This window comes from Pseudorca crassidens, chromosome 1 (assembly GCF_039906515.1).
Source record: "Pseudorca crassidens isolate mPseCra1 chromosome 1, mPseCra1.hap1, whole genome shotgun sequence".
Taxonomy (NCBI): domain Eukaryota; kingdom Metazoa; phylum Chordata; class Mammalia; order Artiodactyla; family Delphinidae; genus Pseudorca; species Pseudorca crassidens.
In genome coordinates this window covers 60,721,199-60,748,855 of record NC_090296.1, presented here as the reverse complement: position 1 = coordinate 60,748,855, position 27,657 = coordinate 60,721,199, and positions in this window count along the sequence as shown.

The window sequence follows — 27,657 nt, the reverse complement described above, 5'->3', positions numbered from 1 at the left end:
ACCAGAGACTTCCAGGCCCCACATAATATCAGTTGGCGAGAACTCTCCTAGAGATCTCCGTCTCAATGCTAAGAACAGCTCCACCCAATGGCAAGCAAGCTCCAATGCTGGACGCCCCATGACAACTAGCAAGACAGGAACACAACCCCACCCACTAGCAGAAAGACTGCCTAAAATCATAAGATCACAAACACCCCAAAACACACCACCAGACGTGGACCTGCACACCAAAAAGCCAAGATCCAACCTCATCCACCAGAACACAGGCACTAGTCTCCTCCACCAGGAAGCCTACACAACCCACTGAACCAACCTTAGCCGCTGGGGACAGACACCAAAAACAATGGCAACTACGAACATGCAGCCTGCAAAAAGGAGACCGCATGCACAACAAGCTAAGGAAAATGAGAAGACAGAAAAACACATAGCAGATGAAGGAGCAAGGTAAAAACCCACCAGATCAAACAAATGAAGAGGAAATAGGCAGAATACCTGAAAAAGGATTCAGTGTAATGATAGTAAAGATGATCCAAAATCTTGGAAATAGAATGGAGAAGATACAAGAAACGTTTAACAAGGACCTAGAAAATCTAAAATGCAAACAATGATGAAAAACACAATAAATGAAATTTAAAATTCTCCAGAAGGAATCAAAGGCAGAAAACTGAGGCAGTGACTGAAAATAACAGAGGCACTTCCAGGATAAGTGACCTGGAAGATAAAATAGTGGAAAAAACTACTTCAGAGCAGAATAAAGAAAAAAGATTGAAAACAATTGAGGACAGTCTTAGATACCTCTGGGACAACATTAAACACACCAACATTCGAATTACAGGGGTCCCAGAAGAAGAGAAAAAGAAAGGTACTGAGAAAACATTTGAAGAGATTATAGTTGAAAACTTTCCTAACATGAGAAAGGAAATAATGAATAAAGTCCAGGAAGCACAGAGAGTACCATACAGTATAAATCCAAGGGGAATATGCCAAGACACATGTTAATCAAACTATCAAAAATTAAATACAAAGAAAAAATTTTAAACGCAGCAAGGGAAAAACAACAAATGACATACAAGGGAATGCCCATAAGGTTAACAGCTGACCTTTCAGCAGAAACTCTGCAAGCCAGATGGGAGTGGCAGGACATATTTAAAGTGATGAAAGGGAAAAAACTACAACCAAGATTACTCTACCCAGAAAGGCTTTCATTCAGATTTGATGGAGAAATTAAAACTTTTACAGACAAGCAAAAGTTAAGAGAGTTCTGACACATACAGACTGAAAGTGAGGGGATGGAAAAAGATATTCCATGCAAATGGAAATCAAAAGAAGGCTGGAGGAGCAATTCTCATATCAGACAAAACAGACTTTAAAATAAAGACTATTACAAGAGACAAAGAAGGACACTACATAATGATCAAGGGTCAATCCAAGAAGAAGATATAACAATTGGAAATCTTTATACACCCAACATAGGAGCACCTCAATACATAAGGCAAATGCTAACAGCTATAAAAGGGGAAATCGACAGTAACACAATCACAGTAGGAGACTTTAACACCCCACTTTCACCAATGGACAGATCATCCAAAATGAAAATAAATGAGGAAACACAAGCTTTAAATGACACGTTAAACAAGATGGACTTAACTGATATTTATAATACATTCCATCCAAAAACAACAGAATATACTTATTCTCAAGTGCTAATGGAATACTCTGCAGGATAGATCACACCTTGGGTAACAAGTCAAGCCTTGGTAAATTTAAGAAAATTGAAATCGTACCAAGTATCTTTATCGACCACAATGCTATGAGACTCGATATCAACTACAGGAAAGAAAACTGTAAAAATACAAACACATGGAGGCTAAACAATACACTACTAAATAACCAAGAGATCACTGCAGAAATCAAAGAGGAAATCAAAAAATACCTAGAAACAAATGACAATAAAAACACGATGACCCCAAACCTATGGGATGCCAAAAAGGCAGTTCTAAGAGGGAAGTTTATAGCCATACAATCCTACCTAAAGAAACAAGAAAAATCTCAAATCAACAACCTAACCTTATACCTAAAGCAATTAGAGAAAGAAGAGCAAAAAAACACAAAGTTAGCAAAAGGAAAGAAATTATGTGATCAGATCAAAAATAAATGAAAAACAAATGAAGGAAACAGCAGAAAAGATCAATAAAGCTAAGAGTTGGTTCTTTGAGAACATAAACAAAATTGACAAACCATTAGCCAGACTCATCAAGAAAGAAAGGGAGAAGACTCAAATCAATAGAATTAGAAATGAAAAAGGAGAAGTAACAACTGACACTACAGAAATACAAAGGAACATGAGAGATTACTACAAGCAACTATATGCCAATAACATGGACAACCCAGAATAAATGGACAAATTCTTAGAAAACCACAACCTTCAGAGATTCAACCAGGAAGAAACAGAAAATATAAACAGACCAATCAAAAGCACTGAAATTGACACTGTGATTAAAAATCTTCCAACAAACAAAAGCCCAGGACCGATGACTTCACAGGTGAATTCTATCAAACATTTAGAGAAGAGCTAACACCTATCTTTCTCAGACTCTTCCAAATTATAGCAGAGGGAAGAACACTCCCAAACTCATTCTATGAGGCCACCATCACCCTGATACCAAAACCAGACAAAGATGTCACAAAGAAAGAAAAGTACAGGCCAATATCACTGATGAACATAGGTGCAAAAATCCTCAACAAAATACTGGCAAACAGAATCCAACAGCACAAAAGGATCATACACCGTGATCAAGTGGGGTTTACCCCAGGAATGCAAGGATTCTTCAAGATATGCGAATCAATCAATGTGATACACCATATTAACAAACTGAAGGAGAAAAACAATATGATCTCAATAGATGCAGAAAAAGCTTTTGACAAAATTCAACACCCATTTATGATAAAAACTCTCCAGAAAATAGACATAGAGGGATTTACCTAAACAACATAAAAGGCCATATATGACAAACCCACAGCCCACATCTTTCTCAATGGTAACAAACTGAAACCATTGCCTCTAACATCAGGAACAAGACAAGGATGCCCACTCACCACTATTATTCAACATAGTTTTGGAAGTTTTAGTCACAACAATCAGAGAATCGGAAAAGAAGAAGTAAAGCTGTCACTGTTTGCAGATGACATGATACTATACATAGAGAATCCTAAAAATGCTACCAGAAAACTACTAGAGCTAATCAATGAATTTGGTAAAGCAGCAGGATAGAAAACTAATGCACAGAAATCTCTTGCATTCCTACACAATAATGATGAAAAATCTGAAAGAGAAATTAAGGACACACTCTCATTTACGATTACAACAAAAATAATAAAATACCTAGGAATAAACTTCCCTAAGGAGACAAAAGACCTGTATGCAAAAAACTGTAAGAGACTGATGAAGGAAATTAAAGATGCTACAAACAGATGGAGAGATATACCACGTTCTTTGGTTGGAAGAATCAACATTGTGAAAGTGACTATACTACCCAAAGCAATCTACAGATTCAATGCAATCCCGATCAAACTACCAATGGCATTTTTAACAAACCTAGATCAAACACTTTCACAATTTGTATGTAAACACAAATGACCACGTATAGCCAAAGCAATCTTGAGAAAGGAAAACAGAGCAGGAGGAATCAGGCTCCCTGACTTCAGACTATACTACAAAGCTACAGTAATTAAGACAGTATGGTACTGGCACAAAAACAGAAATATAGATCAATGGAACAGGATAGAAAGCTCAGATAAACCCATGCACATATGCTCACCTTATCTTTGATAAAGGAGGCAAGAATATACAATGGAGAAAAGAGAGCCTTTTCAATTAGTGGTGCTGGGAATACTGGACAGTTATATGTAAAAGAATGACATTAGAACACTCCCTAAAACCACACACATAAATAAAATCAGAGTGGATTAAAGACCTAAATGTAAGACCGGACACTATAAAACTCTTAGATGAAAACATAGGAAGAACACTCTATGACATAAATCACAACAAGATCTTTTTTGAACCACCTCCTGGAGTAATGAAAACAAAAACAAAAATAAACAAATGGGACCTAATGAAACAAAAAGGTTTTGCACAGTAAAGGAAACCATCAACAAGAAAAAAAGACAACCCTCAGAATGGGAGAAAATATTTGCAAATGAAGCAACTGACAAAGGATTAATCTCCAAAATATACAAGCAGCTCATGCAGCTCAGTATCAAAAAGCAAACAACTCAATCCAAAAATGGGCAGAAGACCTAAATAGACATTTCTCCAAAGAAGATATATAGGTTGCCAATAAATACATGAAAGGATGCTCAACATCACTAATCATTAGAGAAATGCAAATCAAAACTACAATGAGGTATCACCTCACACTGGTCAGATTGGCCATCATCAAAAAATCTACAAACAATAAATCCTGGAGAGAGTGGAGAAAAGGGAACCCTCTTGTACTGTTGGTGGGAATGTAAATTGATACAGCCACTGTGGAGAACAGTATGCAGGTTCCTTAAAAAACTAAAAATAGAACTCCCATAGGACACAGCAATCCCACTACTGTGCATATACCCTGAGAAAACCATAATTCAAAAAGACACATGACCACAATGTTAACTGCAGCACTATTTACAATAGCCAGGACATGGAAGCAACCTAAATGTCCATCAACAGATGAATGGATAAAAAAGATGTGGCACATATGTACAATGGAATATTACTCAACCATAAAAAGAAACGAAATTGAGCTATTTGTAGTGAGGTGGATGGACCTAGAGTCTGCATAGAGAGTGAAGTAAGTCAGAAAGAGAAAAACAAATACCGTATGCTAACACATATATATGGAATCTTAAAAAAAAAATTGTTCTGATGAAACTCGAGGCAAGACAGGAATAAAGACGCAGATGTAGAGAATGGACTTGAGGATGTGGGGAGGGGGAAGGGTATGCTGGGACGAAGTGAGAGAGTAGCATTGACATATATACACTACCAAATGTAAAATAGAGAGCTAGTGGGAAGCAACTGCATCGCACAGGGAGATCAACTCGGTGCTTTGTGACCACCTAGAGGGGTGGGATAGGAGCGTGGGAGGGAGACGCAAGAGGGAGGGGATATGGGGATATATGTACACATATAGCTGATTCACTTTGTTATACAGCGGAAACTAACACAACATTGTAAAGCAATTTTACTGCAATAAAGATGTTAAAAATAAAAAGGTCTTATGGAAAAACCCGAACTTTTTGGCCAATCCAATACTAAGAAATTCTATGAGAACTGACAATGAAAAGATGAACAAACCGTTTTTTTTAATGGACAGAACAATTGAGCAGATATTTCCTAAAAAGAAATAACTGAATAGTATATTATGCTACCACAGGAAAATGCAAATTAAATCCAAAATGAGATATCCTTTCATACCCACAAAACCAGCTAAAATCAAAAAGACTACAAGAACAAATGTTGGTATGATGTGGAGCATTTCTATAGGAGCACAGAGTGATACAAAACAGTACAACCACTTTGAAGAACTGATTGGCAGTTTCTTAAAAAGTTAAATACACTTCTACACAGCAACTTCTCGCCTAGATAGTTACCCAAGAGAAATAAAGCATATTATTCTCATAGCCAAAAACTACAAAAATACCAAATGTTTATCACAGGAAAATAATCAAATTGTGGTACACTCACACAATGGAATAAAACTCAGCAATAAAAAGCAACGCATTACTGGTACATACAACATGAGAAAAACTCAAAAACATTGTGTTAAGTGAAAGAAGGCAGACACAAAGAATACTTACTGCATTATTCCAAAATATAGGCAAACTTCATCTATCACATAAGAAATCAGAGCATAGTTGTGGGGCATGGAGTGGAATGCAGACTGCAATGGAGTCCAGGGAACTTTCTGGGGGAATGGCAATGTTCTATACCTTGTTTGGGATGGTAGATACACAATTGTATACAATTATCAGAACATATCACACTCAGTACTCAAGATTTATACATTCAATTGCATGTTAATTGTGTCTCAGTGAAAATATATATTTATAGACCAACACAGTTCCATAGGTAATAATGATTGTATTGACAGACAGTACTAACTTAGTAGTCCTGAAGAAGATTTTTTAATTATTATTTTTCATGACTATAAAAATAACACAGACATAAATAATTCCAAAAACATAAAATTGAACTAAGTAGAAAGGAAGTCCCTGTGCAAGTGGAAAAGTGTAAGAGATTCAGTGAGAAGGATGTCTATTCTATGTACTTGGTCATTTTTTTAATGGAAGTACCAAACACATGTGCCCATGACAGTGTGAGTATGCAGGCATGTCAGGTTTACAATACCATTTCTGGATCAACTGCACTTTTTAAAATGTGCAGGGGTTTTTTTTTATTGTGGAAAAGAGGCGGCAAGTAATTCTGCAGTATTATTGTCATGACTAATTAGTATTTTGCAGGTCAGTTATAATTGCAAGTATTTGTACACTTGTTCACTATCTCACTTAGTCTTCCAATACTGGGTTTCAAAAAGGTGGCACATCACTCACTTAGGGGTTAAAATAAAATTTCAGCATTAGGGTAGGTTACAGTGTGTTGGAGGGAATGGGGAGATTATGTCAAGCCCGGGAGAACTCATGTAGTTATCCATCAGGCAGGTTTTATGGAATATAAGGTCCCAGAGAAGTATTTCTTGAACCAAATCATGGAGGATAAGGAAGTCCAGATTGTCTTCCCAGAGGAAGAAAATTTACACTTAGTTTTCAAGGATCAGTCATGGGTTACTAGATGGGCTGAGATCTGGGCTGACGTTTCAATCAGTGGGAGAGCATGAGCTATTCAGAAAGTCACACTGGAGAGAAGAGGAGGGAAGGGGAAGGGAGGAGAGGGGAGGAGAGAAGAAAATCTGTCCAGGACTTTCCAGCCCCACAACACTGCCTCATCATCTCTCACCTTGACGACTCCAGTACCCTTTTGACTAGTCCTTCTGTCTTAATCTCATGCCCTCAGATCCAGCCTGCACATCACACATAGGAAGATGTATGCATAGCAAGATGCTAACCCAGGAACATTACAAGAAAAATCTAGGTATGGCCCTGTGACTGGGACCTTGGCTAACGCTCCAGCCTCATCTCCCACCATTCCTCACACCACAAATCCCAGGGGAGTTTCCCAGATACACCACACCGTTTTATGCCTCCAGGTCAAAATCCTTCCTGTTCTAGGAATACCCTTCTTCCACTGACCCACATAGCAAACTGCTCTTCATTCTTCAAAAGCTTGTTCTCCTCTGTGTCCTCCCCGTTAATCACTCTCTCCTAGGTACTTTTTCTGGACACCTGTCTCTTTCTGCCACTCTACGTTTCACACTACATTGTAATTGTCAGTTTACACATTTGTCTACTCCCTTACTAGAAGGACAGAAACTATCTAATTCATTTGAGAATGGGGATTGTTTAGGAGGGGTAATCTTACTTTAAATCACTAAAATAATTCATGCTTGTTGTCACAAATTAAATATCAAGGTGACAAAGAGTTCATTCTCCCCATATTAATCCTCCACTTCTAACTTCCCTTCCTTTGTAGTCAATTTTACAATTTCTCTCTATCGTCATACTAAAATACAGAGGGGGGGAGTTTGTTTTACAAAAATGGTATCCTACTCTGTGCATTATTCTGAGACTCATTTTTTAACATAATATCATGGACATCTTTCCAAGTTAATTCACTTTGATTTAAATATTTTCTTCAATAATGTGAGATATGAAGTTAAGAAACAAAAATACCAACTGAACAACTGTTAGAGATACCTGAAAAATTGGTCTCTGTGCTTTTGAGGAAATAATTCACAAAGGAAAATATAATTAATTTCACCATGTCTGCAATTAAAATAAAATCAATCCAGTTGCTCAAAAAGCCAATTTTCTTAGTAATTCTGAAGAAAAATGTACGCCGTACTTCTGATAAAACAACTGTTTAAGTACAGTGAGCAAAGTATTCAAAATCACCCCTAAAAGAGGAGACCTTCAAGATGGCAGAGGAGTAAGACGTGGAGATCACCTTCCTCCCCACAAATATATCAGAAATACATCTACATGTGGAACAACTCCTACAGAACACCTACTGAATGCTGGCAGAAGACCTCAGACTTCCCAAAAGGCAAGAAACTCCCCATATACCTGGGTAGGGCAAAAGAAAAAAGAAAAAACAGAGACAAAAGAATAGGGATGGGACCTGCACCAGTGGGAGGGAGCTGTGAAGGAGGAAAGGTTTCCACACACTAGGAAGCCCCTTCACTGGTGGAGATGGGGGAGGGGGGTGGCGGGGGGGGGGAAGCTTCGGAGTCTTGGAGTAGAGCACAGCAACAGGGGTGCAGAGGGCAAAGCGGAGAGATTCCTGCTTTGGGAAATCAGTGCCGAACAGCACTCACCAGCCCGGGCAGGTGGGGGCTGGGAGCTGAGGGTCGGGCTTTGGAGGTTATATCCCAGGGATAGGACACGGGTTAGCTGCGTGAACACAGCCTGAAGGAGGTTAGTGCGCCACAGCTAGCTGGGACGGAGTCCAGGAAAAAATCAGGAACTGGCTGAGAGGGAAGAGACCATTGTTTTGGGGTGAGTGAGGAGAGGGGATTCAGAACACCGCCTAAATGAGCTCCAGAGATGGGTGCGAGCCGCAGCTATCAATGGGGACACCAGAGATAGGCATAAGACGCTAAGGCTGCTGCAGCCACCAAGAAGTCTCCGTGCAAGCATAGGTCACTATCCACATTTCCCCTCCCAGGAGGATGTGCAACCCGCCACTGCCACGGTCCTGGGATCCAGAGACAACTCTCAGAGAATCACACACTGTGCCTCAGGCTGTTGCAATGTCATGTCAGCCTCTGCCGCCGCCGCAGGCTAGCACTGCACCCTGTACCCCTCCCTCCCCCCAGCCTGAGAGAGCCAGAGCCCCATAATCAGCTGCTACTTTAACCTCGGCCTGTCTGGGTGGAGAACAGACGCCCTCAGGCAACCTATATGCAGAGGCGGGCCAAATCCAAAGCTAAAACCCAGGAGCTGTGCAAACACAGAAGAGAAAGGAAAATATCTCCCAGCAGCCTCAGGAGCAGCAGATTAAATCTCCACAATCAACTTGGTGTACCGTGCATCTCTGGAATACCTGAATACACAACAAATCATCCCAAAATTGAGGCAGTGGACTTTGGGAACAACTGTAGACTTGGGGTTGGCTTCCTGCATCTAATTAGTTTCTGGTTTTATGTTTATTTTAGTTAAATAGTTATAGTTTATTAGCATTGGTAGATTTGTTTATTGATTTGTTTATTGATCTCTTCCTCCTTTTATTTTTTATATACAGATATATATATATTTTCCTTTTTCTCTCTTTGTGAGTGTGTATTCTTCTTTTTGTGATTTTCTCTGTATAGCTTTGCTTTTACCATTTGTCCTAGGGTTCTGTATGTCCATTTCTTTGTTTGTTTTTTTAGTATAGATTTTAAAACTTGTTATCATTGGTGGATTTGTTTTTTAGTTTGGTTGCTCTCTCCTTTTTTTTCTTACTTTTCAAATTTTTTTTATATATTTAATAATTATTTTTTATTTTAATAACTTTATTTTATTTTACTTTTCTTTCTTTCTTTCCTTTTTTCTCACTTTTCTTCTGAGCCATGTGGCTGACAGGGTCTTGGTCCTCTGGCTGGGTATCAGGCCTATGCCTCTGAGGTGGGAGCGCCGAGTTCAGGACATTGGTCCACCAGAGACCTCCCAGCTCCATGTGATTTCAAATGGCAACAGCTGTCCGAGACATCTCCATCTGAACACTAGACCCAGCTCCACTCAACGAACAGCAAGCTACAGTGCTGGACACCCTATGCCAAACAACAAACAAGACAGAAACACGAAACTACTCATTAGCACAGAGGCTGCCTAAAATCATAATAAGGTCACAGACACACAAAAAGACACCACTGGATGTGGTCCTCCCACCAGAAAGACAACATCCAGCCTCATCCACCACAACAAAGGCACTAATCCCCTCCACCAGGAAGCCTACACAAACCACTGAACCAACCTCAGCCACAGGGGGAGACACCAAAAACAACAGGAACTATGAACCTGCAGCCTGTTGAAAGGAGACTGAAAACACAGTAAGTTAAGCAAAATGAGAAGACAGAGAAAAACACAGCTGATGAAGGAGCAAGGTAAAAACCCACCAGATGGAACAAATGAGGAGTAAATTGGCAGTATACCTGAAAAAGCATTCAGAATAATAATAGTAAACATGATCCAAAGTCTTGGAAATAGAATGGAGAAAATATAAGAAATGCTTAACAAGGACCTAGAAGAACTAAAGAGCAAACAAACAATGATGAACAACACAATAAATGAAATTAAAAATTCTCTAAAAGGAATCAGTAGCAGAATAACTGAGGCAGAAAAATGGATACATGACCTGGAAGATAAAATTGTGGAAATAACTACTGCAGAGCAGAATAAAGAAAAAAGAATGAAACGAACTGAGGACAGTCTTAGAGACCTCTGGGACAATATTAAATGAACCAACATTCAAATTATAGGGGTCCCAGAAGAAGAAGAGAAAATGAAAGGGATTGAGAAAATATTTTAAGAGATTATAGTTGAAAATTTTACGAGATTATAGTTCAAAATGTCCCTAATATGGGAAAGGAAAGCATTAACCAAGTCTAGGAAGGGCAGAGAGTCCCATACAGGATAAATCCAAGGAGAAACACACCAGGACACATATTAATCAAACTAACAAAAATTAAATACAAAGAAAAAATATTAAAAGCAACAAGGGAAAAACAACATACAAGGGAATCCCCATAATGTTAACAGCTGATCTTTCAGCAGAAACTCTGCAAGCCAGAAGGGAGTGGTATGACATATTTAAAGTAATGAAAGGTAAAAAATTACAACCAAAATTACTCTACCCAGCAAGGATCTCATTCAGATGTGACAGAGAAATGAAAACCTTTACAGACAAGCAAAAGCTAAGAAATTCAGCACCAGCAAACCAGCTTTAGAACAAATGCTAAAGGAACTTCTCTAGGCAGGAAACACAAGAGAAGGAAAAGACCTACAATTACAAACCCAAAACAATTAAGAAAATGATAAGAGGAACAAATATGTCAACAACTACCTTACACGTAAATGGATTAAGAGCTCCAAGCAAAATACACAGACTGGCTGAATGGATACAGAAACAAGATCCATATATATGCTGTCTACAAGAGAGCCACATCAGACCTAGGGACGCATACAAACTGAAAGTGAGGGGATGGAAAAAGATATTAAATGCAAACAGAAATCAAAAGAAAGCTAGAGGAGCAATTCTCATATCAGACAAAACAGACTTTAAAATAAAGACTATTGCAAGAGACAAGAAGGACACTACATAATGATCAAGGGTCAATCCAAGAAGAAGATATACCCATTTTAAATATTTATGCACTCAACGTAGGAGCACCTAAACATAAGGCAAAGGCTAACAGCTATAAAAGGGGAAATCGACAGTAACACATTCATAGTAGGGGACACTAACACCTGACTGTCACCAATGGACAGATCATCCAAATGAAAATGAATAAGGAAACACAAGCTTTAAATGATACATTCAACAAGATGGACTTAATTGATAGTTATAGGACATTCCATCGAAAAACAACAGAATACACTTCTTCTCAAGTGCTCATGGAACATTCTCCAGGATAGATCATATCCTGGGGTCACAAATCAAGCCTTGGTAAATTTAGGAAAATTGAAATTGCATAAAGATCTTTTCTTACCACAATGCTATGAGACTAGATATCAATTAGAGGAAAAAATCTGTAAAAAATACAAACACATGAAGGCTAAACAATACACTACTTAATAACCAAGAGATCACTGAAGAAATCAAAGAGGAAATCAAAGAATACCTAAAAACAAACCACAATGAAAACAGGACACCCAAAACCTATGGGATGTAGCAAAAGCAGCTCTAAGAGGAAAGTTTAGAGCAATATAAACCTACCTCAAGAAACAACTCAAATAAACAACCTAACCTTACACCTAAAGCAATTAGAGAAAGAAGTGAAAACCCCAAAGTTAGCAGAAGGAAAGAAATCATAAAGATCAGATCAGAAATAAATGAAAATGAAATGAAGGAAACAAGAGCAAAGTGCAATAAAATCAAAAGATGGTTCTTGAGAACATAAACAAAGTTGAGAAACCGCTAGTGAGACTCATCAGGAAAAAAAGGGAGAAGACTCAGATCAATAGGATTAGAAATGAAAAAGGAGAAGGAACAACTGACACTGCAGAAATACAAAGGATCATGAGAGATTTCTATAAGCAGCTATATGCCAATAAAATGGACGACCTGGAAGAAATGGACAGATTTTTAGAAAACCACAACCTTCCGAGACGCAACCAGGAAGAAAGAGAAACTATAAACAGACCAATCAAAAGCACTGAAATTGACACTGTGATTAAAAATCTTCCAACAAACAAAAGCCCAGGACCAGATGGCTTCACAGGCGAATTCTATCAAGAATTTAGAGAAGAGTTAACACCTATCTTTCTCAAACTCTTCCAAAATATAACAGAGGGAGGAACACTCCCAAACTCATTCTATGAGGCCACCATCACCCTGATACCAAAACCAGACAAAGATGTCACAAAGAAAGAAAATTACAGGCCAATATCACTGAAGAACATAGGTGCAAAAATCCTCAACAAAATACTGGCAAACAGAATCCAACAGCACATTAAAAGGATTATACACCATAATCAATGGGGGTTATCCCAGGAATGCAAGGATTCTTCAAGATATGCGAATCAATCAATGTGATACACCATATTGACAAGCTAAAGGAGAAAAACAATATGATCTCAATAGATGCAGAAAAAGCTTGTGACAAAATTCAAAACCCATTTATGATAAAAACTCTCCAGAAAACAGGCATAGAGGGAACTTACCTAAACAACATAAAAGGCCATATATGACACACCACAGCCAACATCATTCTCAATGGTAACAAACCGAAACCATTTCCTCTAACATCAGGAACAAGACAAGAATGCCCACTCACCACTATTATTCAACATAGTTTTGGAACTTTTAGTAACAGCAAGCAGACAAAAAAAGAAATAAAAGGAATCCAAATCGGAAAAGAAGAAGTAAAGCTGTCACTGTTTGCAGATGACATGATACTATACATAGAGAATCCTAAAGATGCTACCAGAAAACTACAAAAGCTAATCAATGAATCTGGTAAAGCAGATGTATACAAAATTTATGCACAGAAACCTCTTGCATTCCTACACACTAATGATGAAAAATCAGAAACAGAAATTAAGGATACACTCCCATTTACCATTACAACAAAAAGAACAAAATACCTAGGAATAAACTTCACTAAGGAGACTAAAGACCTGTATGCAGAAAACTATAAGACACTGAGGAAAGAAATTAAAGATGCTACAAACAGATGGAGAGCTATACCATGTGCTTGAGTTGGAAGAATCAACATTGTGAAAATGACTATACTACCCAAAGCAATCTATAGATTCAATGCAATCCCTATCAAACTATGAATGGCATTTTTCACAGCCCTAGATCAAACACTTTCACAGTTTCTATGGAAACACAAACGACCCTGAATAGCCAAAGCAATCTTGAGAAAGAAAAACGGAGTTGGAGGAATCAGGTTCCCGGACTTCAGACTATTTTACAAACCTACTGTAAACAAGACAGTATGGTAGTGGCACAAAAACAGAAATACGGATCAGTGGAATAGGATAGAAAGCCCAGAGATAAATCCATGTACCTATGGTCACCTTATTTTCGATAAAGGAGGCAAGAATATACAATGGAGAAAAGACAGCCTCTTCAATAAGTGGTGCTGAGAAAACTGGAAAGCTACATGTAAAAGAATGAAATTAGAACACTCCCTAACACCACAAACAAAACTGAACTCAAAATGGATTACAGACCTAAATGTAAGGCCAGACACTATAAAACTCATAGAGGAAAACATAGGCAAACCCCTCTATTACTGACATATATCTCAGAAAGATCCTTTATGACCCACCTCCTAGAGAAATGGAAATAAAAATAAACAAATGGGACCTAATGAAACTTAAAAGCTTTTGCACAGCAAAGGAAACCATAAACAAGACGAAAAGACAACCCTCAGAATAGGAGAAAATATTTACTTTCTCTGACGCAACTGACAAAGGATTAATCTCCAAAACTGAGATTTAAGCAACTGACAAAGGATTAATCTCCAAAATTTACAAGCAGCTCATGCAGCTCAATATCAAAAACACAATGTAATCCAAAAATGGGCAGAAGACCTAGACAGACATTTCTCTAAAGAAGATATACAGATTGCCAACAAACATATGAAAGGATGCTCAACATCACTAATCATTAGAGAAATGCAAATCAAAACTACATTGAGGTATCACCTCACACCAGTCAGAATGGCCATCCTCAAAAAATCTACAAACAAGAAGTGCTGGAGAGGGTGTGGAGAAAAGGGAACCCTCTTGTACTGTTGGTGGGAATATAAACTGATACAGCCACTATGGAGAAGAGTATGGAGGTTGCTTAAAAAACTAAAAATAGAACTCCCATACGACCCAGCAATCCCACTACTGGTCATACACCCTCAAAAAACCATAATTCAAAAAAAGACATGTACCACAATGTTCACTGCAGCTCTATTTACAATAGCCAGGACACGGAAGTAACCTAAGTGTCCATCAACAGATGAATAGATAAAAAAGATGTGGCACACATATACAATGGAATATTACTCAGCCATAAAAAGAAACGAAACTGTGTTACTTGTAGTGAGGCAGGTGGACCTAGAGTCTGTCATACAGAGTGAAGTAAGTCAGGAAGAGAAAAATAAATACTGTAGGCTAACACATATATATGGAATCCAGAAAAAAAAAAGGTCATGAAAAACCTAGGGGCAGGATGGGGATAAATATGCAGACTTACTAGAGAATGGACTTGAGGACACAGGGAGGGGGAAGGGTAAGCTGGGATGAAGTGAGAGAGTGGCATGTACACACATAATCTACCAAATGTAAAACCGATAGCTAGTGGGAAGCAGCCGCATAGCAAAGCGACATGAGCTCGGTGCTTTGTGACCACCTAGAGGGGTGGGATAGGGAGAGTGGGAGAGAGGGAGACGCAAGAGGGAAGAGATTTGGGGATATGTATAGCTGGTTCACTTTGTTATACAGCAGAAACTAACGCACAATTGTAAAGCAATTATACTCAATAAAGTTGTTAAAAAAAAAAAAGGCCAGACCCTATAAAACTCGAGCGGAAAATATAGGAAAAACACTTTTTGACATAAACCACAGCAAACCTTTTTTGACCCGCCTCCTAGAGTAACGGAAATAAAAACAAAAATAAACAAATGGAACTTAATTAAACTTAAAAGCTTTTGCACAGCAAAGGAAACCATAAACAAGACAGAAAGACAACCATCAGAATGAGAGAAAATATTTGCAATGAAACAATGGACAAAGGATTAATCTCCAAAATATACAAACAGCTCATGGAGCTCAATATCAAAAAAACAAACAATCCAGTTAAAAATGGGAGGAAGACCTAAGTACACATTTCACCAAGGAAGACATACAGATGACCAAGAGGCACATGAAAAGATGCTCAACATCACTAATTATTAGAGAAATGCAAATCAAAACTACAATGAGGTATTACCTCACACCAGTCAGAATGGCCATTATCAAAAAATCTAGAAAAAATAAATGGTGGAAAGGATGTGGTGAAAAGGGAACCCTCCTGCACTGTTGGTGGGAATGTAAATTGATACAGCCACTGTGGAGAACAGTATGCAGGTTCCTTAAAAAAACTAAAAATTGAACTACCATATGACCGAGCAATCTCACTACTGGGCATATACCCTGAGAAAACCATAATTCAAAAAGAGACATGTACCACAATGTTCACTGCAGCACTATTTACAATAGCCAGGACATGGAACCAAGCTAAATGTCCACAGACAGATGAATGGATAAAGAAGATGTGGCACATATATACAATAGAATATTACTCAGCCATAAAATGAAATGAAATTGAGTTATTTGTAGTGAGGTGGATGGACCTAGAGTCTGCCATATAGAGTGAAGTAAGTCAGAAAGAGAAAAACAAATACTGTATGCTTACGCATATATATAGAATCCAAAAAAAAAAATGGCACTGATGAACCTCGTTGCAGGGGAGGAATAAAGAGGCAGACATAGAGAACGGACTTGAGGAGATGGGGTGGGAGGGCGAAGCTGGGGTGAAGTGAGAGTAGCATCGACATATATACACTACTGAATGCAAAATAGTTGGCTGGTGGGAAGCAGCAGCAGAGCACAGGAAGATCGGCTCAGTGCTTTGCAATGACCTAGAGAGGCGGGGTAGGGAGGATGGGAGGGAGGCTCAGGAGGGAGGGGATATGGGGACATGTGTATGCATATGGCTGATTTGCTTTGTTGTGCAACAGAAACTAACAGACTATTGTGAAGCAATTATACTCCAGTAAACATCTATTAAAAAAAAGAAAGAAAATCTCTCAAAAATAAAAGGAATGTAAAATTGATACATGTAATTACATGGATGAATCTCAAAGTAACCATGCTGAGTGAAGAAAATATCCAGACAAAAAAACGGTACATACTATATGATTCCACTTATGTAAAAATTCTAGAAAATGTATACTTATCTGTAGTGACGGAAAGCAGGTCAGTGGGTGCCTGGGGAAGCAATGGGGAGTGATTAGGAGAAACCATAGGGAAATTTCTGCAAGTGATGAATATGTTTGTTCATTTTCTTGATTTTTGTGATGGTTTCACCTGTGCCCAAACTTTTCACATTGTATACTTTAAATATGTGCAGTTTGTTGTATGTCAATTATACCTCAATACAGTTGATAAAAATTTATTTTTAACCAAAAAAAAAAAGAAACCCTACTTGACAGCAGGTTGCAATTGTCTAAGGAATGAATAAAAACAAAGGCCACAGAATGAAGAAGCTATGGAAAGAAAAAAAAATACTGATAGTAAGAATCAAATGCATTTAAATATAGAACCATCACTAAGTAACTGTGGAATTTATGGTTACAGGGCAGAATAGACATAGTAATACAAGATAAATGTTTAGAACTAAAATTACTGTGACAAGGGATTTTGATAGATATTGCATAATTGTCAAGCAAGGAAATGTTTTCATAACTAAAACCGTACTCTTGTATTTCATCTTGGTAAGTGAAAATATGTTCTTCATTTATATTCTATTTCATAAATTAGAGAGGTTGAAAAGCTTTTCATGTATATTAAATTTGCATGCTTCTTCTTTTTCTTAACTACTTGGATGGGGTCTTGCTATATTAAGAAACTATTTCTTCATCTACCACATAATACAGGTAGCTTTTATTTAGTGTGTGTAAAAAAAAAAAAAAGTCATGTACCACAATGTTCATTGTAGCTCTATTTACAATAACCAGGACATGGAAGCACCCTAAGTGTCCAGCAACAGATGAATGGACAAAGATGTGGCACATATATACAATGGAATGTTACCCACCATAAAAAAAATGAAATTGAGTTATTTATAGTGAGGTGATGGACCTAGAGAGACTGTCACACACAGTGAGGTAAGTCAGAAAGAGAAAAACAAATAGCGTATGCTAACAAATATATATGGCATCTAAAAAAAAAAAAAAAGGTTCTGAAAAACCTAGGGGCAGGACAGGAATAAAGACAGAGAAGTAGAGAATGGACCTGAGGAATGGGGACGGGGAACGGTAAGCTGGGACAAAGTGAGAGAGTGGAATGGACATATATACGCTAGCAAATGTAAAATAGATAGCTAGTGAGAAGCAGCCACATAAAACAAGGAGATCAGCTCGGTTCTTTGTGTCCACCTAGAGGGTTGGGAAAGGTAGGGTGGGAGGGAGATTGCAGAGGGAGGAAATAGGGGATATATGTTTATGTATACCTGATTCACTTTGTTATATAGCAGAAACTAACAACCATTGTACAGCAATTATACTCCAATAAAGGTGTTTTAAAAAAAATTACAGACAAGCAAAAGTTAAGAGAATTCAGCACCACCAAAACATCTTTACAACAAATGCTAAAGGAACTTCGCTAGGCAGGAAACACAAGAGAAAGAAAAGACCTACAAAAACAAACCCAAAACAATTAAGAAAATGGCAATAGGAACATATATACCAATAATTACCTTAATTATAAATGGATTAAATGTTCCAACCAAAAGACATAGACTGGCTGAATGGATACAAAAACAAAACCCATACATATGCTGTTTACAAGAGACCCACTTCAGACCTAGGGCCAAATACAGATTGAAAATGCGGGGATGGAAATAGTTTTCCAGGCAACTGGAAATCAAAAGAAAGCTGGAGGAGCAATTCTCATATCAGACAAAACAGAATTTAAAATAGAGACTATTATAAGAGACAAAGAAGGACACTACATAATAATCAAGGGTCAATCCAAGAAGATTTAACAATTGTAGATCTTTATAAACCGAACATAGGAGCACCTCAATACATAAGGCAAATGCTAAGAGCCATAAAAGGGGAAAATGACAGTAACACAATCATAGTAGGGAACTTTAACACCCCACTTTCACCAATGGACAGATCATCCAAAATGAAAATAAATAAGGAAACACAAGCTTTAAACGGTACATTAAACGAGATGGACTTAATTGATAGTTATAGGACACTCCATCCAAAAACAACAGAATAAAATTTCTTCTCAAGTACTCATGGAACATTCTCCAGGATAGATCATATCTTGGGTCAAAAATCAAGCCTTGGTAAATTTAAGAAAATTGAAATCGTATCATGTATTGTTTCCGACCACAACGCTATGAAACTAGATACCAATTACATGAAAAAATCTGTAAAAAATACAAACACATGGAGGCTAAACAATACACTACTTAATAACCAAGAGATCACTGAATAAATCAAAGAGGAAACCAAAAAAATACCTAGAAACAAACGACAATGAAAACACAATGACCCAAAACCTACAGGATGCAGCAAAAGCTGTTCTAAGAGGGAAGTTTATAGAAATACAATCCTACCTCAAGAAACAAGAAACATCTCAAATAAACAACCTAATCTTACACCTAAAGCAATTAGAGAAATAAGAACAAAAAATCCCAAGGTTAAAAGAAGGAAAAAAATCATAAAGATCAGATCAGAAATGAAAACGAAATGAACGAAACAATAGCAACGATCAATAAAACTAAAAGCTGGTTCTTGGAGAAGATAAGCAAAACTGATAAAACATTAGCCAGACTCATCAAGAAAAAAAGGAAGGGGCTTCCCTGGTGGCGCAGTGGTTGGGAGTCCGCCTGCCGATACAGGGGACACGGGTCTGTGCACCAGTTTGGGAGGATCCCGCGGGCCGCAGAGCCGCTGGGCCCGTGAGCCATGGCCGCTGGGCCTGCACGTCTGGAGCCTGTGCTCCACAACAGGAGAGGCCACAGCAGTGAGAGGCCCGTGTACCTCAAAAAAAAAAAAAAGAAAAGAAAAAAAGGAAGACTCAAATCAATAGAGTTAGAAATGAAAAAGGAGAAGTAACAACTGACAGTGCAAAAATACAAAGGATCATGAGAGATTACTACAAGCAACTATATGCCAATAAAATGGACAACCTGGAAGAAATGGACACATTCTTACAAAAGCACAACCTTCTGAGACTGAACCAGGAAGAAACAGAAAATATAAACAGACCAATCACAAGCACTGAAATTGACACTGTGATTAAAAATCTTCCAACACACAAAAGCCCAGTACCAACAGGCTTCACAGGCGAATTCTATCAAACATTTAGATGCAAGCTAACACCTATCCTTCTCAAAATCTTCCAAAGTATAGCAGAGGAAGGAACAGTGCCAAACTCGTTCTACGAGGCCACCATCCCCCTGTTACCAAAACCAGACAAAAATGTCACAAAGAAAGAAAACTACAGGCCAATATCACTAATGAACACAGACGCAAAAATCCTCAACAAAATACTAGCATAGAGAATCCAACAGCACATTAAAAGGATCATACACCATGATCAAGTGGGGTTTATCCCAGGAATGCAAGGATTCTTCAATATACACAAATCAATCAATGTGATAAAACATATTAACAAATTGAAGGAGAAAAACCATATGATCATCTCAATAGATGCAGAAAAAGCTTGCGACAAAATTCAACACCCATTTAAGTTAAACACCCTCCAGAAGTAGTCCTAGAGGGAACTTACCTCAACATAATAAAGGCCATATATGACAAACCCACAGCCAACATCGTTCTCAATGGTGAAGCACTGATACCATTTCCTCTAATATCAGGAACAAGACAAGGTTGTCCACTCTCACCACTGTTATTCAACATAGTTTTGGAAGTTTTAGCCACAGCAATCAGAGAAGAAAAAGAAATAAAAGGAATCCAAATCGGAAAGGAAGAAGTAAAGCTGTCACTGTTTGAAATGACATGATACTATACATAAAGAATCCTAACGATGCTACCAGAAAACTACTACAGCTAATCAATGAATTTGGTAAAGCAGCAGGATACAAAACTAATGCAGAGAAATCTCTTGCATTCCTATACACTAATGATGAAAACTCTGAAAGTGAAATTAAGAAAATACTCCCATTTACCATCGCAACAAAAAGAATAAAAATATCTAGGAATAAACCTCCCTAAGAGACAAAAGACCTATATGCAGAAAACTATCAGACACTGATGAAATAAATTAAAGATGATACAAATAGATGGAGAGATATACCATGTCCTTCGATTGGAAGAATCAACATTATGAAAATGACTCTACTACCCAAAGCAATCTACAGATTCAATGCAATCCCTATCAAACTACCACTGGCATTTTTCACAGAACTAGAAAAAAATTTTTCACAATTTGTATGGAAACACAAAAGACCCTGAATAGCCAAAGCAATCCTGAGAAAGAAAAACGGAGCTGGAGGAATCAGGCTCCCTGACTTCAGACTACTACAAAGCTACAGTAATCAAGACAGTATGGTACTGGCACAAAAACAGAAATATAGATCAATGGAACAGGATAGAAAGCCTAGAGATAAACCCACGTACATATGGTCACCTTATCTTTGATAAAGAAGACAAGAATATATAGTGGAGAAAAAACAGCCTCTTCAATAAGTGGTGCTGGGAAAACTGGACAGCTACATGTAAAAGAATGAAATTAGAACACTTCCTAACACCATACACAAAAATAAACTCAAAATGGATTAAAGACCTAAACATAAGGCGAGACATTATCAAACTCTTATAGGAAAACATAGGCAGAACACTCTATGACATAAATCACAGCAAGATTCTTTTTGACCCACCTCCTAGAGAAATGGAAATAAAAACAAAAGAAAACAAATGCGACCTAATGAAACTTAAAAGCTTTTGCACAGCTAAGGAAACCATAAACAAGACGAAAGGACAACCCTCAGAATGGGAGAAAATATTTGCAAATGAAGCAACTTACAAAGCATTGATCTCCAAAATTTACAAGCAGCTCATGCAGCTCAATATCAAAAAAACAAACAACCCAATCCAAAAATGGGCAGAAGACCTAAATAGACATTTCTCCAAAGAAGATATACAGATTGCCAACAAACACATGAAACAATGCTCAACATCATTAATCATTAGAGAAATGAAAATCAAAACTACAATGAGGTATCTCCTCACACCGGTCAGAATGGCCATCCTCAAAAAATCTAGAAACAATAAATGCTGGAGCGGGTGTGGAGAAAAGGGAACCCTCTTGTACTGTTGGTGGGAATGTAAATTGATACAGCCACTATGGAGAACAGTATGGAGGTTCCTTAAAAAACTAAAAATAGAACTCCCATACGACCCAGCAATCCCACTACTGGGCATATACCCTGAGAAAACCATAATTCAAAAAGAGTCATGTACCACAATGTTCATTGCAGCTCTATTTACAATAGCCAGGACATGGAAGCAAGCTAAGTGTCCATCGACAGATTAATGTATAAAGAAGATGTGGCACCTGTATACAATGGAATATTACTCAGCCATAAAAAGAAACAAAGTTGAGTTATTTGTATTGAGGTGAATCGACCTAGAGTGTTTCATACAGAGTGAAGTAAGTCAGTAAGAGAAAAACAAATATCGTATGCTAACACATATAAATGGAATCAAAAAAAAAAAAAACAAACAGGTCATGAATAACCCAGGGGCAAGACAGGAATAAAGACTCAGACCTACTAGACAATGGACTTGAGGATACGGGGAGGGGGAAGCATAAGCTGTGACAAAGGGAGAGAGTGGCATGGACATATATACACTACCAAATGTAAAACAGATAGCTAGTGGGAAGCAGCCGCATAGCACAGGGAGATCAGCTCGGTGCTTTGTGACCACCTAGAGGGGTGGGATAGGGAGGGTGGGAGGGAGATGCAAGAGGGAAGAGATATGGGGGCATATGTATATGTATAACTGATTCACTTTGTTATAAAGCAGAAACTAACACATCACTGTAAAGCAATTACACTCTAATAAGGATGTTTTTAAAAAATCAAAACAGAAAAAAATGAGAAAATAAAATTGCCTCTATGAAAAATAAGAATTTAAGATTAACTGAGGCAAACAAATGATTAAAGAAAGATGAATGTCTACCTCAGGGTCTTCTTTGTCTCAGGCCCTGTGGTGGTGCCATCTTCTCTCCCTCCCTCGGCTTGGCTCCTTGTGGCCAAACTCCACTTTTGGTTCCATCTTCCTCCTTCCCTACTATACCACCTGTCTCCACTATACCTTCAAATCTTTCATACCAGTTCTCTCACCAAACTTCCCCTTTTCTCTGAAACTCTTCCCACTCCCTTTTCCTCTGAACCTATCAGAATCTGTCGCTTTAAAAATTAAGTCTTCCAAGGATCCAGAGGTTAAACCTTTAATTTTTCTACCCCCTGGACTAAAGTCGAACTGCAAGCCATAGTCAAAGATCTTCCCAAAGTACCAAAGATCCTCAGAGATTTGCTGAGGAATTTAATATAGTCATTCGAACTTATCAGACTGGTTTCTCTGACTTATATCAGCTAATTCATATGCTTCTTGGGGAAGGCCAGGCCCAGCATTATATGAAAACCACTAACTGGGAAAGTCCAGAAAGGTCTCTAGAATTACAACTGGGAGACCAGCCCCCTAACATATTATATATTCAGGCTCAGGCAATTGCTAGGCAACTTCATCAAGCAATCCCTAGGGCTTCTCCAAAATCTGTTAATTGGAACAAAATTCAGGCTTGTACACAAAAATCTGATGATCAACTTTTCATCATTATTACAACTGACTTCAGAATGTTTTTTAATGAAAATTCAGACGATGATTCCACCCAAGGAGTTTTTATTTATTTATTTTTAAATTTTATTTATTTATTTTTCGCTGCATTGGGTCTTCATTGTTGTGCACGGGCTTTCTCTAGTTGCAGCAAGTGGGGGCTACTCTTTGTTGCGGTGCACGGGCTTCTCATTGTGGTGGCTTCTCTTGTTGCAGACCATAGGCTCTAGGCGCATGAGCTTCAGTAGTTGTGGCACGTGGGATCAGTAGTTGTGGTGCATGGGCTTAGTTGCTCCACAGCATGTGAGATCTTCCCAGACCAGGGCTCAAACCTATGTTCCCTGCATTGGCAGGCGGATTCTTAACCACTGCACCACCGGGGAAGACCTCCACCCGAGGAGTTTTTAACTCTGTGTTTATTAATGTGCTGAACTGGGACCTTTCACTTCTAATAAAAGGGACCATGGTGGGAAATTATGTCCACTCTAGTCAACCTGGCAAACCAGCTATCTCATATTCTAGATAAGTCACCTCCAAGGAAGCCCGTCAAATTTCTCAGTCTTCAACTCCAGAAAATGAAGGCTCCTAAATGAAATCAAAACCATCCTTTTTATTACTGTAAAAAGCTGGGACACTGGAAAATGGATTGTTACAATTTTAAGCATTTTAGGTGCCTTCAGCCTCTAACCAGACTCTCCAACATTCTCCCAATTCTCAATGATGTGACTCTGAGGAACTACCGGGACTCTTCCCAATCCTCTCCCTTGATTGGCTCACAGAAAGATTTCTCCAGATTGGGGGTGAACCTCTTCCCAACCTAACTGACACGGGAGCCACACTCTCGGTGTTCAAAGCCACTACTATAAAACGCCCCTGCCTCAGAGTACCAAAACAGTTCAAATAGCAGGAATGTCTAATGAACTTCAAGAAGTCCCTGTCTCCGAACCTATTCCCTTTGTTTAGACCCTTTGAGAGATACACACTCTTTTCTCCTTAGTCCATCCACTCCTATCCATTTATTAGGCCAAGACTTCAAAGAGAAGGATCATGCTAGAATTTTTTTCTCCCAAAAGAGGGAAATAATTCTAGAAACTGATAGTAGTCATCAAAGTATTCCACCAGGTGAATTAAATGACCATTTGACATCTTTTATTTTTTCCATCTCTGAACAAATAAGTCTCTACTAGAGCAGATTCTGGAAACACTGATCATTTGTCCCTATTGAATCAGCTACCACTTTCCTTATGGGCAAAATCTCCAACTGATGCTGGAAAAATTCACAGCACACCTCCCATCAAATTCAAGTAGACCAGGCTTCCCTGGTGGTGCAGTGGTTGGGAGTCTGCCTGCCGATGCGGAGGATGCGGGTTTGTGCCCCGGTCCGGGAGGATCCCACATGCCACGGAGCGGCTGGGCCCATGAGCCATGGCCACTGAGCCTGCGCGTCCAGAGCCTGTGCTCTGCAAACGGGAGAGGCCGCAGCAGTGAGAGGCCCGCGTACTGCAAAAAAAAAAAAAAAAAATTCAAGTAGACCCCTTAAAACCTCTTCAACGAATTAATAAATGACCTATAAGAAGCCCTTCAAGGCCTAAAGCCCATGATAGAAGATTATAAGACTCAAAGCCTCATGCGAAAACTTAAGAGGCAAGGGTGGCAGTTTGTCCAGGACCTCCAAGCAATAAACAACATTGTTATCCTTTGAAGCCTTGCTGTTCCTAACCCTCATACATTGTTAACATCCATTCCCACTGAAAGTAAATTCTTTACTGTAGTTGATTTATGCCTTAATGGGACAAAAGGTCACCAAAGAAAAACTAGTTTGCCCAAACCCAGGTTTGATATTTAGGGCATCTGATATAAGAGCAAGGGCCACACCTAGATCAGATAGACTTCCTAGTGTCCTACGTTTCCTAAAACCCAAAACTAAGAACCAACTGCAAGGGTTCCTCAAGCTAATTGGTTATTGCAAAAAGTGGATTCCAAATTTCTCTCTTATGGCCAAACCTCTATAAGTTTTACTCAGCAATAACAACCCTGACCCAATCTTATGGGAAGAACTGGAGGAAAGCTTCCAAGGCCTTAAAGTAGAGTTTGATGAACCCACCTGTCCTTGGGCATCTCAATTATCAGATTCCCTTTTTCCTTTTTGTATATGAAAGGGAAACAAATGTCTTTCGGGTACTCACCCCAACACGTGGATCACTATCGACCCATAGGGTACTGTAGTCAGCAACTGTTCTGTGGCACAGGGACACCCCCTTTCCTTAGAGCCATTATAGCCACTACCCTTTTGGTTAAGGTGACTAAGAAAATCATTGTGGGATCCCCTTTAACCATTTTTGTACCTCATGCAGTAGAAGCCCTCCTGAATTCTCATCTCACTCAACACTTCTCAGTCAGCTGCCTCGCCCTTTGTTAAATGATCCTCACATAACTCATTTACGTTGTAATAACCTTAACCTGGCTACTCTTCTCCCCTCTGTCACCAACAAAATACCTCAGGACTGCTTAATGCTGATGGACACCTCCTCGTAATGATCTACAGGAAATTCCACTGTGTAACACTGACTTCTCATTGTTCACTGATGGTTCTTATTTAAAGATGACAATGGCAAATACTGTGCTGGGTATGCTATTGCAACTCCTTTTGATGTTGTCAAGTCAGCATCTTTACCTATGGCTACTCTGGCCCAACAAGCTGAATTATACACCCTTACAAAGGCTTGTACTTTGGCCAAGGACAAAATTGTCAATATTAATATTGATAGTAGATATGCTTTTGGAGTTGCTCATGATTCTGAAATGCTGTGGAAATAATGTGGCTTCCTTACTTCCAGTGGAAACACAATTAAAAATGGTCCCTGTGTTCAGAAATTATTGAATGGCATCCTTTTACCTGTCACTTTAGCTATTATTAAGATTCCAGGACATTCTAAACTTGACTCCCTGGAAGCTAAGGGAAATCACCTTGCTGACATTTCTGTAAGAAATGCTGACCTTAAAGGAACCAATGGAAGCCAAACTTCTGTCATGGTCCAAAGGAATATTTCCCAAAATGATAATTTAGAAAAAAACTAGCCCAATAATTGGCCTCAGAAAAGGAAAAACAAGATGGGAAAACAAAAGTTAAAACAATTCAACAATTGTTTTTTTGATAAAAAGGGAAAGCTCTGTTTTGGACTAAATAACAACCCAGTCCTTGGACCCAGAAATTAAGTCCAAGAGACTTAATTTCCCACTCCTCACCACTATACTTGCATTAAATCATTGATCTACTGACAAAATTATAGCCTTCATGAATCAATATTGGTGAGGAAACATTAAAAAGGCCACAGAAAGTGCCTACCTCACTTGTCCCACTTGTCCAGGGAAGCCTGTTCTTACTGCTCACAGACATCTTAAACTGCCTAATAGATAATTCAAGGTCTGGAAAATGGATTTCACACAACTCTCTCCATCTAATGGATATAAATATGTTTTTATCATGGTCTGTGTGTTTTCACACTGGACTGAAGTCTTCCTTTGCAGACAGGCTACTGCCTCCTCAGTGGCTGAAGTCCTTTTGGAAAAGATTATCCCTACTTGGGGAACTTCTCTCAAACTTCATAGTCATCTAGGAACCCATCTTACTGGCCAAGTGCTTCAAAAGCCTGTGCTTTTTCCCGGTTTTACAACACTTTCACTGTACTTACCATCTCCAATCCTCTGGTTTAACTGAACACACTAACAGCATCATTAAGACTCAGTTGGCAAAATTTGTAGATGCACTCCCAATACCTTGGCCAAAAGCATTGCCACTGGTTCTTCTAAATCCCAGATCCACCTCTTCGGATTTCACAAACTCTCACCCTTTCAGACAGTCACAGGATGCCCAATGCACTTGGCTCTTGCTTCTTTCGACCCACAGCTGATAAAAGGAGAGATACTCCAATATTATAAAGGCCTAATTGCTTCTACTAAAAATAAACATATTTTGACAGTATACCCTCAGGAGAAAAAGACCTTAAGCATCACATCCTGCAACCTAGAGATTCATCTATTGGAAGAACACCCCCAGAAGAACTCTCTTCAAATTCTTTGGAAAGGACCCTATCAAGTTCTGCTAAACAAACCTTGTGCCATCAAATTCCAAGGAATAGACTCCTGGATTAATGTGACATACTAAGAGAAAGCACCGAACCCTGACTGGACCTGCATATCTTTT